Raw genomic sequence first — 15,445 nt, forward strand, 5'->3', positions numbered from 1 at the left:
TTTCGAACAGTCATCTTATCGCCAAGAGATTTCTAGTCTAATACCCATACTCCACACTGACTTTGGCCCACAAATTTGTTCTCATCCAGCTGAGCAATAAAATCTTTTGTTCTCAAAGTATCACCTCCATGGAGGGATTATCTAAAAGTTTGTCCACAACTAATACTGCATCAGTTTTTCAAAATAACTCTGAGGTAGTTAAAAGCCACAAACCAACATCTGGACAGCATGTAACAGTTTACAGAACACTTTAAATCCATTTAATTCTTACAACTACCATGTAAGGTTAAGCAGGACGTGAGGCGTTATGACTCTCTCCTTTAACTATAAGCTTCAGAGAGGCCAAGCGATTTCCCCAGAGTTACACAGTAAGTATGTGATGAAAGTCAAACCAGACTTTGGTGCTAAACCTCATGTTCTCTCCTCTACACCCGCACAGGGATTCTTCTTCCCTTGTTTCAGATGGAGAAATTGAGGCCCAGAGAGGTTAAGACCATGCCCAATGTCACCCAGCAAGACTGGCCTCCAGGGCTTCCCTGGTGGCGCAGTGGTTGAGAATCTGCCTGCCAATGCAGGGAACACGGGTTTGAGCCCTGGTCTGGGAAGATCCCACATGCCGCGGAGCAACTAGCCCGTGAGCCACAACTACTGAGCCTGCGCGTCTGGAGCCTGTGCTCCGCAACAAGAGAGGCCGCGACAGTGAGTGGCCCGTGCACCGTGATGAAGAGTAGCCCCCGCTTGCCGCAACTAGAGAAAGCCCTCGCACAGAAACGAAGACCCAACACAGCCAAAAATAAATAAATAAATAAATAAATTAAAAAAAAAATTATTTGGAAAAAAAAAAAAAAAAAAGACTGGCCTCCAATGGTTGCTCCAGGAACCCAAGTTTGAGATCTGTTTGTGGCAGATTTCCCTGGCTCAGATAATCAGCACAGACCACGTTGGTGGACAAAGAGGACAGCAACAAGCCACGAACTAAGGACATCACCGGGGGCAGCGTCTGGCCTTGATGTCAGCAGGCTTAGCAATTTCCACTACCTTTAAACAACTCCATGTGCCACTTGGCAGCTGGGGTAATTGCCCTTATTACCCAGAAGAACCCAAGATGGTATTTTATTGGGCTGGTATTTGGGGAGCCCCATGTTAGTTCTCAGCTCAAGAAGAAACAGCCTTCTAATCAGAGAAGCATGAGCTGGCCTGTCTCTAACCACAGGGGAGAGGGGGTTGTGCTGAGTGCACGATGAGCTCAGCTCAGGCCAAATTCATTCATTCATTCATTCAACAAAATACTCTCCTGATGTCCTATAATCCATTCTCTACACAGTAGCCTGAGTGGCCTTGTCCTATATACCAATCATGTCACTTGCCTGCTTAAAGGCCTCCAAAGGCCTCCCATCACCCCAGGATGAATACCAATCCTTTCATGATAGTCTACAGAGTCCTGATCCGGCCCCTGCCCGCCTCTAAACTCCAGCTCATGCCCCCCACACCCGCCTTGTTCACTACACTGTAGCCACGCTGGCTGTCTTTCTGCTCCTCAAATACGCAAGCTGGTCCTCCCTCTGGGCCTTTGCACCTGCCATTCCCCCCAGCCTGGGACACTTTACATTTGACCTTCACATCATTCTGGCCTTAGCCTGAATGTCACCTCCTCTGAGAGGCCTTCCTTGATTCCCCAGGCCAAGCTACTCTGCCTCTCTATCCTAGCATCCTGTTCTATTTCTATAAGACTTACTCCGTCTTAAGGAATACATTTTTAAATTATATTGTTTACTTGTGTAAACAAGTAGAACATAAACTTCTCGAGGCAGGTCCCTGGTTGTTTTTTCACTGCTGTAACCCTAGCTTTCTGAGCAGGCCCTGGAGTACTGCAGGCATTCAATAACTACTTGCTGGATGAATGAAGAGGGCCTTGAGGCAAATCAGGGGACAAAACTGACAAATTTCCTGCTCTCAAGGGGCTTACATTCTGGTGGGAGACAGGCAATAATACACCAATACATCATGATCATAATCATTTAAGTACTTGCCCACGATCACGTAGCTATTAAGTGGTGGAACTGAGATTCGCACTCAGAGGATCTGGATGTAACAGTCCACTAAATAAGTAAGTAATAAGTAAGTAAGTAAATAAATAAATATATAAACATTCAGTTGGGCAGTGAACAGTTAGGGAGAGGGGGATATGCAGTGATCAGAACGGCGGGGGTGACAACAGTATTGGATGCAAGGTGCCATTCCAGCAGAGACCTGCAGGAAGTACGGGGGACAGCCCTGCAGATGGATGGGACAGGGTATTCCAGTAGAAGAAACAGGACAGTGGTAGAGCTAGATGGACAAGTAAACAGACGGTGATAACCCAGTGGGATAAATGCTGTGATGGAGAAAACACAGATAGAGGGATACAAAGAGGGGAACCCAGAATTGGCTTCCCAGAGAAGGTGACATCAGACAGGGGTGGGGTCAGGGGAAGAGAATGTTCTCGGCAGAGGGGATAGCATCTGTCAAGTCCCAGAGGGAGAAGAGAGAGGATGCTTTTGAAGAACCAAAAGGATGCTCAGTGTAGCCAGGGTTTGGACAATGGGTGGGTGCAGAGGTTGGGAGGGAAGAAGTGAGGTTGGAGGGGAAGCTGCCAGGGGCTACACCCTGCAGGACCAAGTCCCCCAGCTAAGGAGTCTGACTTAACCTCAAAGGCAATGGCCATGAGGGGAGCTGAGTGGGGGTACACGGGACCCCTTGGTACGACTTCTGCAACTGCCTGTGAATCTATAATTATTTAAAAAGGAAAGGTGGGATGTCACTAGAGAATATGAAAACCTTAAGTTCTAAGTAAATCCAAAATAGATATTCGCCTCCACTCCAAATCAATCAGTTAGTTAATTTAATAAACACCTACCAGGGAATTCCCTGGCGTTCCAGTGGTTAGGACTCTACACTTCCACTACTTCCAGGGCACGGGTTCGATCCCTGGTCGGGGAACTAAGATCCCACATGCCACACAGCACAGCTAAAACCCCCCACAAAAACCAATAAATAAATAAAGAAACAAATATGTACCAGATACGTAAAATAAATATGTACCAGGTGCTGTCTTACATGCTGGGGACACAGCGGTGACTAAGACAGACAGACAACCACCTTCCACCATAGAGATACATTCTAGTCGGGGAGACAGACAAAATGTAAACTCACGACATTTAAATGAAGATCATTTTAAATAACGACAAGGGTTCTGAAGAGAAAGAAACCTTAAATAATACTTACCCAGATTACAAGAAACAACCGTGGGCTTCCCCTCTAAGTCTGAAAACAGGCTGTCCAGCTTCTTGAAGGTTTTTTGGAGAAATATGCAAATTTCCCTGGAGGAGCAAACCAGAAAAACAAGCCCATGGGTCCATAGGGTGTGGGATCTGGAGGAGGCCTGTGGGAGAGAGGGATCGGTTAGCCCGGGGCTCAGGGCTAACCCTACTACCACTACTACCCTACTACCACTACTACCACTCTTCTGGGCCTTCGCCCCCACAGGTTTGCAGGCAGCTACCATTCACTGGGCACAGCCCTGGCACTGTGCATGGACTGTCGGTTCTAAGTCCTTGTACCCTGAGCCGTGGGTGCTACACTGGCTCCTTGGTTAGCCTGGCAGTAGAGGGCAGGCACCGGATCTACTCCATATCAGTATTCTGGTGCCCAACCTCTTACCTGCCACAGGGTGAGTGCTCAGAAATTGCCTGTGACACGAAGGAATGAACTAGTTTTCAGGCTTAAGGAAGAGCTAGATTTTCCTGGTTATTCCCTCCAGAAAGGCACTCCTATTCTTACCCTCCCATCAAGCATCAGATGAGGAAGGGAGAATGGAACAAGGGCCAAGCATCTGGAATTACCCAGGGATGTCCCAGAGCCCAGCAGGAGAAGAGAGAAGATGCTTTTGAAGAACCAAAAAGATGCTCAGGGACCACCTCAAACTTCAAATAACCTGAGCTTCATCCTAATGGGCCATTTGCCATGTTCAAGGAACCAGAGTATTTTCTGCCTCTCAAGCTTCCGTAGGGTTTTTAATCAATTAGTAGTGATAACACCCTTCCCCTGGATGTTATCTTCTTATGAGGCACGAGAATGTATATACTATGCCTACAAACCAGGAGATTCAAGCCACAAGTCCACCCATATTAAAAAGACACAGAGAAGAAAAATGTCTAGAAGAATAGCCTCTATAGTGATCTCTGAAAGGTGAGATACCAGAGACTTCTCTGGATTTCCCCAATATTCTGTCACAGATATGTATTGCTTTTCAACTCTGAAGACAGTTATTTTGTTTATATCTCCATCTGTACAGAGGGGACTGCTGGACTTACATTGGGATGGTGACAGTGACTGTCTCTAAGCCGGGGGGGTGGGGCGGTGGTTGTCTAATTCTGGATGATTTTAATTTTTTCTTTATATGTTCAAGTTTTATGAATTTTCAATAATGACTGTGTATTGATTACAAGATCAGAACAAATAGATACGATTTTAATTTATAATATGGTGTACTGATGCCGGTTCATACTGGCATCTCTTCCCAGCTCTGTGTTCAGCGATGCTGGGAGCCTGAAATGGGTCACAGAGGGAGTATTTCCACCACAGAAATGGAAAGTGCTACAAACGAAGGGATTCTATTTTCCAGGGAGGTGGTTAACAGTACACCACTGGATATACAGTACGATTCCAGTTATGGTTTTTTTTTTTTTTTAAATAGCACATTTTTTTCCAGAGCTATTCTTTTTTTCTTAAATTATTTATTTATTTATTTATTTATTTTTGGCTGTGTTGGGTCTTCGTTTCTGTGCGAGGGCTTTCTCCAGTTGCGGCGAGCGGGGGCCACTCTTCATCGTGGTGCGCGGGCCTCTCACTATCGCGGCCTCTCTTGTTGCGGAGCACAGGCTCCAGACGCGCAGGCTCAGTAGTTGTGGCTCACGGGCCCAGCTGCTCCGCGGCATGTGGGATCTTCCCAGACCAGGGCTCGAACCCATGTCCCCTGCATTGGCAGGCAGATTCTCAACCACTGCGCCACCAGGGAAGCCCTCCAGTTATGTTTTTAAAAAATGTTTCACAGAGCAAAAAGATCACAAGGCAGTACATCGAAATGTTAATGATCCTTGTCTCTTGGTGGTGGGGCTGTGGGCCTAGAAGTAATCGATTTTTATTCTTTCTATTTTTCTGAATTTTTAACATTTTCTGTCGTGAGCTTATTAGAGCCTTTATAATAAAAACATTTTTTTAAAAGAATTAAAAACAGTTGTGTTCTTGATCCCTAGAAGGGGAGCGCTTAGTCTCAGAAAGCCCTGGCCCCAAGTGACCCAGCCAAGCCAGTGGGGCTGAGGTCACAGTTAAGTCCCATTCCTCTGACCAACAGGTCTTGTCATCAACAAGATGAACAAGGGCAATTCTCGGCCACCCGTGACGGTGGGATGGAGGGGCCCAGGGTTCCAACTCCATGGACTGTCCAGGCGGAAGGGATGGGCCCCAAACTCTTCCAACTGAGGGAGTGCGGCGGCAGCTGTGGGTGGAGCGCCACCTAAACTGGGTATGCTGGTTCTCAGGGGCCTCCACCCCTCGTTCTGATTAGGGTTCAGGATCCAGTCTGAAGTTGAACTGACATTCTCAAATACGTCTGAGAAGCTGGACTGATTCTGAGAGAGCGAGCTGGGTTCCTGTGGTGAGAAAAAGACCCCGCTGGTCAGGGCTAGCAGTGTCTGTGTGCCTGGGGCCACCTAATGTGCACAGGGCTCAGGACATCCCTAATGGATGGAGTAAGTCCCAACTCCCTGGGGTCTCCTGGGGGTCTTGTCTCTGCCCAGGTGCCGTGAAGACACCAAGGAACCCTGAGAAAGGTCCACACCTGACCCAGGAGAGCCCCAACTCTCAGGGAAACAACATGTACATGGTGAGGATCCCAGGGAGGACACCGGTCGACGGCTAGGCTGCAAGGCCCAGAAGTGGGACAGAAGCGGTTAGTCTGGAGTGGGACCACGTTTTGATGCACCACAATCATGATTTTTATCTCACCAGTCACGTTATCTGTCCCCAAAGAAAACACGGACTGGGTTATTTCTGTCAGTAGTGGAGGTAGACGGTCATTCCCAAACATCTGACCTGGGTTCTGCAGGCACCCACAGGAGGTGCTCAACCCACATTTGTTGACAGACACCATAAATGATGCAGTGGGATTTCTTCTTGGAGCAAGAAAAAATTCCAAAGTCAGCACCAAGGAGAAAATCTAATGTGGTCAGTATCATCCTTGAAAATCCTTTAAATCACCCTTAAAACTCCGGGACCTGGGTCTTTAGAAGATCTCATGCAAGAATGAACTTCTTTTGTTTTTCTAACTCGCGAGTCAGCTGTGGCTTTTTTTTTTTTTTTAACTTGGAGCAATCAGTAAAGGCCAAGGTCAAATTTGATGTGTGTGTGTGTGTGTGTGTGTGTGTGTGTATGTTGGAGAGGGGAAGGGAGCCCAGTGGGGGTCGGGGGTGATGTTCTTTTTCTCTCTCTCTTCCTCTTTTTCTGAGTTAACTGGCCACAGCTGCACTTTTTAATGAGTCTGCAGTACAGTGAGATAATCATTACCAGAGAGTTAGCTACAGTGTCACAGGAAGGCTGAGGACTAATTATTCTGGAGCCAAGGAGAAGGAAAAGCATCTGGCTGAAGAAATCCTTTATAACAAATACAGCTACAGCACTATTCTTAAGCCAGATACTCTGAAGATTGTAGTCCAAAGTTAAAACACACACACACACAATAAGACAATCTTGACATGGTCCTAGAAGTGGAGATTCTACGCAGGCCCAAGTTACTCCCCACTCTCAGCATTTTAGGAGACAAACCCATTCGTTCTATACCTCTATCTGGAAGTTAAACTGGAGGTCGGTGGTAACTGCAGCATCTCAGGAGGTCTCCATGGCAACAGTTCCAACATAGAAGAACCCAGAGGGTTTTGGACAATCCCACTACAGACCAGAAGAAAAAAAGGGATGTTGGCATGGAGGGCAAGTTCCCATCCCAACCTCACTTCAGCAGCCTGGAGGAAGGGCGGGGTGGTGGCGCAGGGAGGGTAACAGCGTGCTATCGGGGTGGATGCCCAGGCTGCAGGACGTTTTGTCCACATTTATCACTGCGCCCTTCCTCCCTGACTCCCATCCTCGTACAAGCTGCCATCATCTCTCTGGCAGGAGCCTCCTCACCAGTCTCCCGCCTCTTTCTGCCCTCACCCCTAGCTATCCACCCCACAGCATCCAGAAAGTTCCACCTCACACTAGAATCAGATCATGTTTCTTCCCTGCTCCAAACCTTCAGTGACTCCCTTCTCACCCGCAGTCACCATCAAGGCACCCGGGCCACATGTAGCGCACCCTTCTCCTCCCCTCCCCTCCACTCATTCTGCTCCAGACACACCATCCTCCTTGCTGCTCCTGGATCCCACCACGCATGCTCCCACCTCAAGGCCTTTGCACTGGCTGTTCCCTCTACCGGAAATGCTCTTCCCCCGATAACCACATGGCCAACTCCCTTATCTCCTTCCAGTCTTTGCTCAAATCTCACAGCTCAGGGAAGCCACGCTGCCCCCAGCCTCTCATCCCAATCGCTTTTAACTGGCTCCGCTGCTGGGTCCACAGCACGCATCACTGTCTGACATACTATATCCTTTCCTTGTTTATGTTTATTGCTTATTGTTTATCTCTCCCTCTGCCCACATGGAAGCATAGCAGGCACTTATAAACATTTGCTGAATGAAGGGTGGTTTCCACTAGGGATAATTAAAAAACAATTCAAGAGGGAAGTCTTCCTGGGAAGGAAGGGGGAGAAATGGCAAAATCTCTAATGGTTCATCTGACCTACTGGTTTTCAAACTGCTCCACAGGGCCCCAGGGACCTCTCTTACTCTGATGGGCAAGAGGAGACACAGTGGGGAGCCATCCATGCCCACCTCCAAATTTCAACAGTGAATGGCCCAGCAATGCCACTTCTGGCTACACACCCAAAAGCACTGAAAGCAGGGTCTCAAAAAGATATTTGTATCCGCATATTCATAGCAGCATTATTCATAAGAGCTAAAAGGTGGAGGCAACCCAAGTGTCAATCCATGAATGACTGGATAAACAAAATGTTATATACATACAATGGAACATTATTCAGCCTTAAAAAAGGAAGGAAATTCTAACACACTGCAACATGGCTGAAACTTGAGGACATTATGCCAAGTGAAATCAACCAGTCCCAGAAAGACAAATACTGTATGACTCCACTTATATGAGGTCCTCAGGGAAACCAACATCATAGAGACAGAAAGTAAAGTGGGGGCTGCCAGGGGCTGGGGGAGGGGGAACGGGGAGTTGTTGTTTAGTGGGTGCAGAGTTTCAGATTTGCAAGTTGAAATGGTCTGGAGATCGACTGCAAAACAATGTGATTATACCTAACACTTCTGAACTGCACACTTCAAAATGGTTAATATGGCAAATTTTGTTATGTCTATTTTATCACCATTAAAAAAATTTTTAATTAAAAAAATCGTACCAGTTAATACTTGGTCAATGTTAGTAAATGCCACCCCTTTCCATGCATCATCTCATTTCCTCCCAATAATCCTACTAGGTAGGTGCTATTATCTCTGTTTTACAGATGGAGAAAAAGGCCCTGAGAAACGAATGTCAAGGTCACTGGATGAGTGATGTGGGATTTAATCTTGCACCTGGGTCTTAGCCCAAGGGCAGCCATCTTAACTACGATGCTACACTGCTCCTCTTTGGTCTAGTTTATACATTGAGGTGGCCCAAAAGATTTCAAACACAATTTGAAAACCTCCGAATTAGAATCTCACTAGCTCCATCTGTCCACAGGTTAACACCCTGAACCGAGCAGGATCCTGTGGGGCTTTCCTGCGACAGACCCCTTCCCACATTTCCTCTGCCTGTCTCTTGTTTATGGAAAAGCGGTAGTCTCCCAGGCCTCCCCTGAGTCACAAAAGCCTGGCTCAAGAGTTAATGATTGAAAGGATTGTGTAGTGACAAATGTAGCAGTTGTGCCAGGAGAACTGGTAATAACTTAAACAGTAAATCAGCCGTATGGCAGTCACGGAATCTTCAGTTCCTCTCTGAAGTACCTAAATAACAGTACCTGATGCACATTTCCTGAGTTGTTTTACAGATGCTAAAACCCCCACCAAATGGAGGAAGTTAACTACTTGATGACCATGAGCATGTAGCCCCCCAGACCCACTGGAGCCTGAGGATTGATAACGTTAACACCTGTGACACCCCGTTACCTCACCATCAACCAATCAGAGAATTGTGCACGAGCTGATAACACACCCTGTGGCTCCCCTTCCTCATCTTGCCTTCAAAAATCCTTCTCTGTAAATTGATGTAGCCACTATGGAAAACAGTATGGAGGTTCCTTAAAAAACTAAAAATAGGACTCCTTGGTGGTCCAGTGGTTAAGACTACACGCTCCCACTGTAGGGGATGTGGATTTGATCCCTGGTCAGGGAACTAAGATCCCACATGCTGCATGGTGTGGCCAAAATAAAAAACCACCTAAAAACAGAGTAGCCATATGATCCAGCAAACTCATTCATGGGCATATATCTGGAGAAAACTATAATTAAAAAAGACACATGCACCCCAATGTTCATAGCAGCATTATTTACAATAGCCAAGACATAGAAGCAACCTAAATGTCCATCGACAGATGAATGGATAAAGAAGATGTGATATATCTACACAATGGAATACTACTCAGCCATAAAAAATGAAATAATGCCATTTGCAGCAACATGGATAGCCTAGAGATTATCATACTAAGTGAAGTAAGTCAGACAGAGAAAGCCAAATACCACATGATATCACTTATACATGGAATCTAAAATATGATAAAAATGAACTTATTTACAACACAGAAACAGACTCACAGACATAGAAAGCAAACTTATGGTTACCAAAGGGGAAAAGGCATGGGAGAGGGATAAATTAGGTGTTTGGGATTAGCAGATACAAACTACTATATATAAAATAGATAAACAACAAGGTACTACTATAACAGGGAACTATATTCAATATCCTGTAATAAACCATAATGGAAAAGAATATGAAAAAGAATATGTAGATATATATGTATAACTGAATCACTTTGCTATACACCAGAAACTAACAACATTGTATATCAACTATATATCCAAAAAAAAAAAAAAAAGCTTCACTGAAACCCATCGGGGAGTTTGGGTTTTTTTGAGCATTGACTTCCCCAGACTCCTTGTCTGGAGCTTTACAATAAACCCTGAGCTTTCCTTCACCACAACCTGGTGTCAGTAGATTGGCTTTACTACGTGTGGGTGAGCAGAGTTGAGCTTGGTTCAGTAACAACCCTACTTTTCAACTTTGTTTTCTTCCACTTCCCTTCTTCCAGCCAGCCTTGCCCCAAACTGAACCATCTGCTGCTTCCAGCCCATGCTGGGTTTCTCATCTAGGGCCTCAGCTCATGCTGTTTTTTCTCGATGTGGGTCCTCATGTCCAAATGGTGCCCTTCTTCAAAAGCATCCTGATCCCATTTCAGCCTCACAACAACCTTACAAGGAAGAGACTAACACTGTCCCCATCTTACAGATGAGAAAACTGAGGCTCACAGAGGTGAGGGCCATACAGCTGGCAAATGGCAGGACCAGGAAGAACATACCCTCCACAGGCATGTGTGACTTCAAACCCAAGTTCTTCTCCACTTTAGTAAAGGGTCTCAGGAGCTGCCATGAGGCTTCCTGGATTTGTCCAGCCTGCCACCTCTGAAGCCGCCCCCAACCTCCCACCAGGCTTTCTCTGGGCTGCCTCACCTCCTCTCAGGTATAACGGCTGGTTGCCATGTGCCTGTCTCCCCGACAAGGAGGCTCAGGGTGGGAGTGGATGCCAGTCAGGACATCTGTGCTTCCCCACCTCCCCAGCAGAGTTCCCTCCTTATTCATCCAGGTCTAAGACAGCAGGTGCCACCACTACCCGCTCCCACCAGACCCTGCATGACTTTTCTTTATCAAATTTGCTACCACCTGACAATGGGTTACAGGTTTATTTGTTTGTGGTCTGTCACCCCCACTAGAGAAAGCTCCTTGAGGGCAGTGGCTTTTGTGGCACATTCCCTGATGGCTCCTAGAACAGTGCCTGGCAGAGTAAGTGAAAGGATGAATGAACGAACACCTACCCCCAAAACTAAGAAGTGACTTCAGCGTTTTTTGGTTTTTTTTTTTGATGAAGGACAATACGGTTTTATATAAAGCAAGGTCCCCATATGTGCTCAAGAGCTACTCCCAAAGGTAGCTTTCATTACTGAGCACCTCTGAGCAAACTCAGACCAGTCCCGGAAGTCATGAGGGTTACAGTTGCAAGGTGTGTGTGTGTTGGGGGGAGTGGGTGGGTGACAGGGTACAGGCTGAGATTAATCCCAGCAATATACAGTGAATAATTCCACCTTGAGCTAAACCTCCCACATACCCGGGGATGCCCCGGGGCCTGAGGGACTTGGAATGCAAGTCTAGGTTGGGCTCAGATCTGATGGATGAGGAGGTGTTAACCTGGGGAAAGGGAGATGATGGGGGAGGGACGGTCTAGAAGAGCACGTGCAAAGGCCCTGAGGCTGGAGGGAGCAGCATGCCTGAGCACAGAGGGCTGCTGATAAAGTGATCAGAGATGCAGCTGGAGGCCAGGTGTAGGTGGGGCCCAGACTGCAGGGCCTTATGGGCCGTGTTAAGGTTTTTGTTCTTTACGCTAAGAAAGTGGGAAGCCACAGAAGGCTTTTGAGCAGATGGTGGTACCAAGATGGGTCTGGCTGCCAAGTGGAGGGCGGCTGAGTGGCAAGTTGTAACACATGGCAGCGAGGCCCCTGTTTCATCTGTAGCCCCAGTTTAAAACGTATGGCAATGTTTACAAAACCTTCAGGTCATAAAGGACAGAGTGACGATAAACCACCTAATGACATTTTTCAGGTCCCACATGTGTGGGCCCAGGAGCCTGATCCAGCCACTTGTAGCCTGGTGGTACCAGTGCAGGGAGAGATGGTTTCAGGCTCGTGAGAAATTCTCCAGGCTCTGACCCTGATGTACCTCCCCGCCACCCCAACCAGGCCAACACTTGTCTTGTTGACCGCTTGTACCTCCAGCGTCTCAACAGTGCTCATGCTGGTACATGCTGAGCTATGGCAACCTATGCAGTCAACTGTGCCCATCCAACCACTCCTAGGCCTTGGGCTTAAAAACTGAAGAGGCTCCCAGAGTGGCAGCTCTACACAGGGCTGTTTGTGGCTTTGGCCTCTTTCATCCCCATGACAACCTTGGGGACAGGTATTTTACAGATGAGGAAACTGAGGCACAGGTCACTTAGCTTGTTCAAGATGACTCAGGAAGCTGCAAAGTTAGCCACATCTGTCTGATGCAGTACATGTGGCGGCAAGGGTTCTAAAGGTTGAAATGCTGACAGTGACACGAGCGTTCTATTTCCCGAGAGAGCCGAGCAGGGAGCCTCAGGCTCCTCGCCTCTAACTCAGCCACCCTCCCTCTGCCTCATGTACTTCTTTACTGAGAGCACTCACAGCTTATCAACAGGGTCACTAGGGTCTCTAAATAAACATGCTCTAAATAAATACTACCCCCTTGCTTACGCCTGATTTGGCAAGGCCTCTGATATGGCCACACTCTGACCCTGCTTTACCATTTCTGAAGCATTCTGGCATAGCATCATCAGTGCTATGAAGTATTATGACCCCCATTCTATGATAAGAAAACAGGCCCGGAGAGGTAGAATGACATATCCAAGATCACACAGCTAGGTTTCCAGGCTCTGAGGTCAGTTTAGGGCTTCCTTTGGCCCACTCTCTACCCACCTAGGCCCTCTCCCCCGAATCCCTGGGCGGTGGGTCAGGGGAGCTCAGGCTGACAGAGCACCTCAAACCAGGCCCAGGAGGGCTGGAGGCTCAGAGGGCTGGAGGCTGTGAGGTTTGATCTCTCTCCGCCCTCTTCTCAGACTTCACGGTAGAAAAGATTCCATCGGTCCCTCCTCTCCGCCCAGCCCTTCCTCACCTTCCACCCCCCGCCCCCAGGGCACCACTTGTCTTGTTGACTGCTGTTTCCTCAATGCCTAAACAGTGCACACACTGGAACACGGCAGGTGTTCAATAAATATTTGCTGGATGCCCCCAAAGCTTAGAGGGTTTCATGTTTCTGCCCTGAAATGAACACCGAGTTAGGGAAAAGAGAACTGTTGACTCCTACTCCATGTTAGGCAGTAGTGTCTAGACCAAGGCCCCCAGTCTAGCCCAGCTGTGGTCCCGACTCCCTGTGCCAGGCCGAGCAGGGCAGAGAGGGGGCACTGTGCTGGCCTCCTCTGTGCCAGGCACTGGGCCAGGCTCTGGAGTCGGGGAACCCAGGTTCTTATCGTGCCCTCCTTCCCAGCGGTGTGGTCTTGGGGAAATTCCCTCATCTCTCTGAGCCTCAGCTTACCCAGGTGTAAAATCCACTCCAAAGTTAGTAGCAGTAATTCATCCTCCTCTAACAGCAGGGGTCAGGATGAGGCGACCTGGGCTCCCTGTGACACTGGGGCCGGGGCTTTTCTGCAGAGGTTATGCCCAACCTCCCCCTCCCCCGCCCCCCGGGGAATTCTCAGTTTAGGTGTCTCCTGTGAGCTCAGAGGTCTGGAGGGGCAAGGAGAGGGGGGTGAGGGGCGCTGGAGGGGCCGCGTGAGCCAAGTGGAAGACCAGTGACCCCGGGTGACCTTGGGCAAGTCCCTTCCCCTCCCTGGCCCGGACCAGCGTCCTCATTTATCAAGGGAGGCAGGGGACGCCTGAGTGCTGCGCCCGGCCTCAGTTTCCCCATCTGCTGCCCGGGCGTGTGGTTCCTACGTGCACTTCCGGCTCGGAAGGAAAACAAGCAACCACCCGGAGGCCTTGACTCCGGGGAGGTCGGCGCGGAGGGCGGGGCGGGGGCAAAGAGTCCGCGGGCCGTGCCAGGCGGGGCGGGGGCTCCTCGCGCACAGCCGGCGCGGTGGCGGCGGGGAGCGGACCTCTTACCTGGAGGTGGCGGCGAAGGCGACGGCGAAGGCGGCCCGGCTGCCCCGGCCCCGCCCCTCCTTCCCTTCCTCCCTCCCTCCCCCCGCGCTGGTCCCGACTGGTCCTGCCGCCGCGCCGTCCGCCCCGTGCGCGCCTGGTCCTTCCGGGCTCCGGGCTCCGAAATGCACGTCTCAAGTCGCTCGCCCCGCCGCCACCCCGCCAGAGGGTGCCGGCTTCAGGAAGTGACGGGCCAGCCCGGCGCGAAACTCGGTTTGTGGGTCTGTTCGCCTTCGGGGAAGCCACAGGGCCGCGGGGTTCGGCTCTGCAGAAACTGCTTGCCAGGGGCTCGGTCGTCAAAAGTAAATCAGGTGCAATCAAAGAACCAGGCACAGAAGCAGTCTTCCCGCGTGTGTATATAGCACTTGGAAGTTTACTGAGTGATGAGATATCCATGCTTCCCCTGAGTTTTCTTTCAGTTTCTTTAACGCCAAGTCTGGTCTGGTTTCAGGGCCTTTGCGTTTGAGGTTCCCGTGCCTGGCCCTGTGGCCCCAGCTCTCCACTACGGTGTCCACTCAGGGTGGCATCTGTGAGTCTTCCCTGACCACCCAGCATGTTCAGTCAGAGAACAAATACTTCCTGAGCACCTACTATGTGCCAGGTACTGTTCTAAGTGCTGGGGAATCCCGCTCCAGGCTCCCAGTCCTGTTCTGTGTCGATCGCAGTACTTCTCACTCAGTGGAATTGTTTGGTTTATCTTCCTGTTGGCAGTTTATTGCCTGCCATCCCCACTAGAATTTAAAAGCCTGGAGAGCCCTCTGCTGTGTGCCCAGCCCCAGGGACTGTGCCTGGCACTTGATAGGTGCTCAGAATCATATGATGAATGCATGAATGGATCTCATTCCTCTAGCAATCCTGTGAATCTCATCACACCTGTTCTACACGAAAGGAAACTGAGGCTCAGGTCGAGGCTATGCAGAAGCCACAGAACTAATGATGAGTGCCAGAGCTGGAGTGTGAATCATTGTGGCCACAAGGTTGTTATTCTTTCTCCAGGTGAAAACAGCCCAGTACCGTGAACAGAAAAGGCACTGGCCAGGTTCAGAGACCAGCTTCCAATGCAAAGTCTGTGACTCATGCTTCTTGTGGAATGCTCTAGGCCTCCGTCTCCTCGTCTCCCCACTGGCCACTCAGGACCAAGAACAGCAGCTCTACCTACCTACAAGGCCATTGTGAGGGTCAAATGGGTTAATAGCGTGCACCCTTCAGGGGCATAGGGGGTATATCTGAGCACATGGGCCGTGTCAATTGCAGTATTAATAACCACATGGAAGTGGACGCCAGCAGAAAACCTCCAGCCATCCCTCCTTTGCTCAGTGTCTGGTGGCCCTTTCCAGC

General features: G+C 49.1%; 1 protein-coding gene across 5 annotated transcripts in view; it reads right to left on the reverse strand.

Annotated features, from left to right (window-relative positions):
• The window catches only part of TMCO4 (transmembrane and coiled-coil domains 4), a 92,859-nt gene extending 78,735 nt beyond the window's left edge, over positions 1-14,124 (reverse strand). The window contains exons 1-4 of one of the 5 annotated variants that reach the window (XM_036826260.1): positions 14,072-14,124; positions 6,877-6,984; positions 3,265-3,421; positions 2,047-2,099 (exon numbers count right to left, since the gene is read on the reverse strand). The gene's annotated coding sequence lies outside the window, so the exon portion shown is untranslated. The remainder of the gene's footprint in view (positions 1-2,046; positions 2,100-3,264; positions 3,422-6,876; positions 6,985-14,071) is intronic. The other 4 variants (XM_036826252.1, XM_036826247.1, XM_036826269.1 and 1 more) reach the window with 4 other exon arrangements.
• Positions 14,125-15,445: the final 1,321 nt, after the last annotated feature.

Source organism: Balaenoptera musculus, chromosome 1 (genome assembly GCF_009873245.2).
Source record: "Balaenoptera musculus isolate JJ_BM4_2016_0621 chromosome 1, mBalMus1.pri.v3, whole genome shotgun sequence".
Lineage (NCBI taxonomy): Eukaryota > Metazoa > Chordata > Mammalia > Artiodactyla > Balaenopteridae > Balaenoptera > Balaenoptera musculus.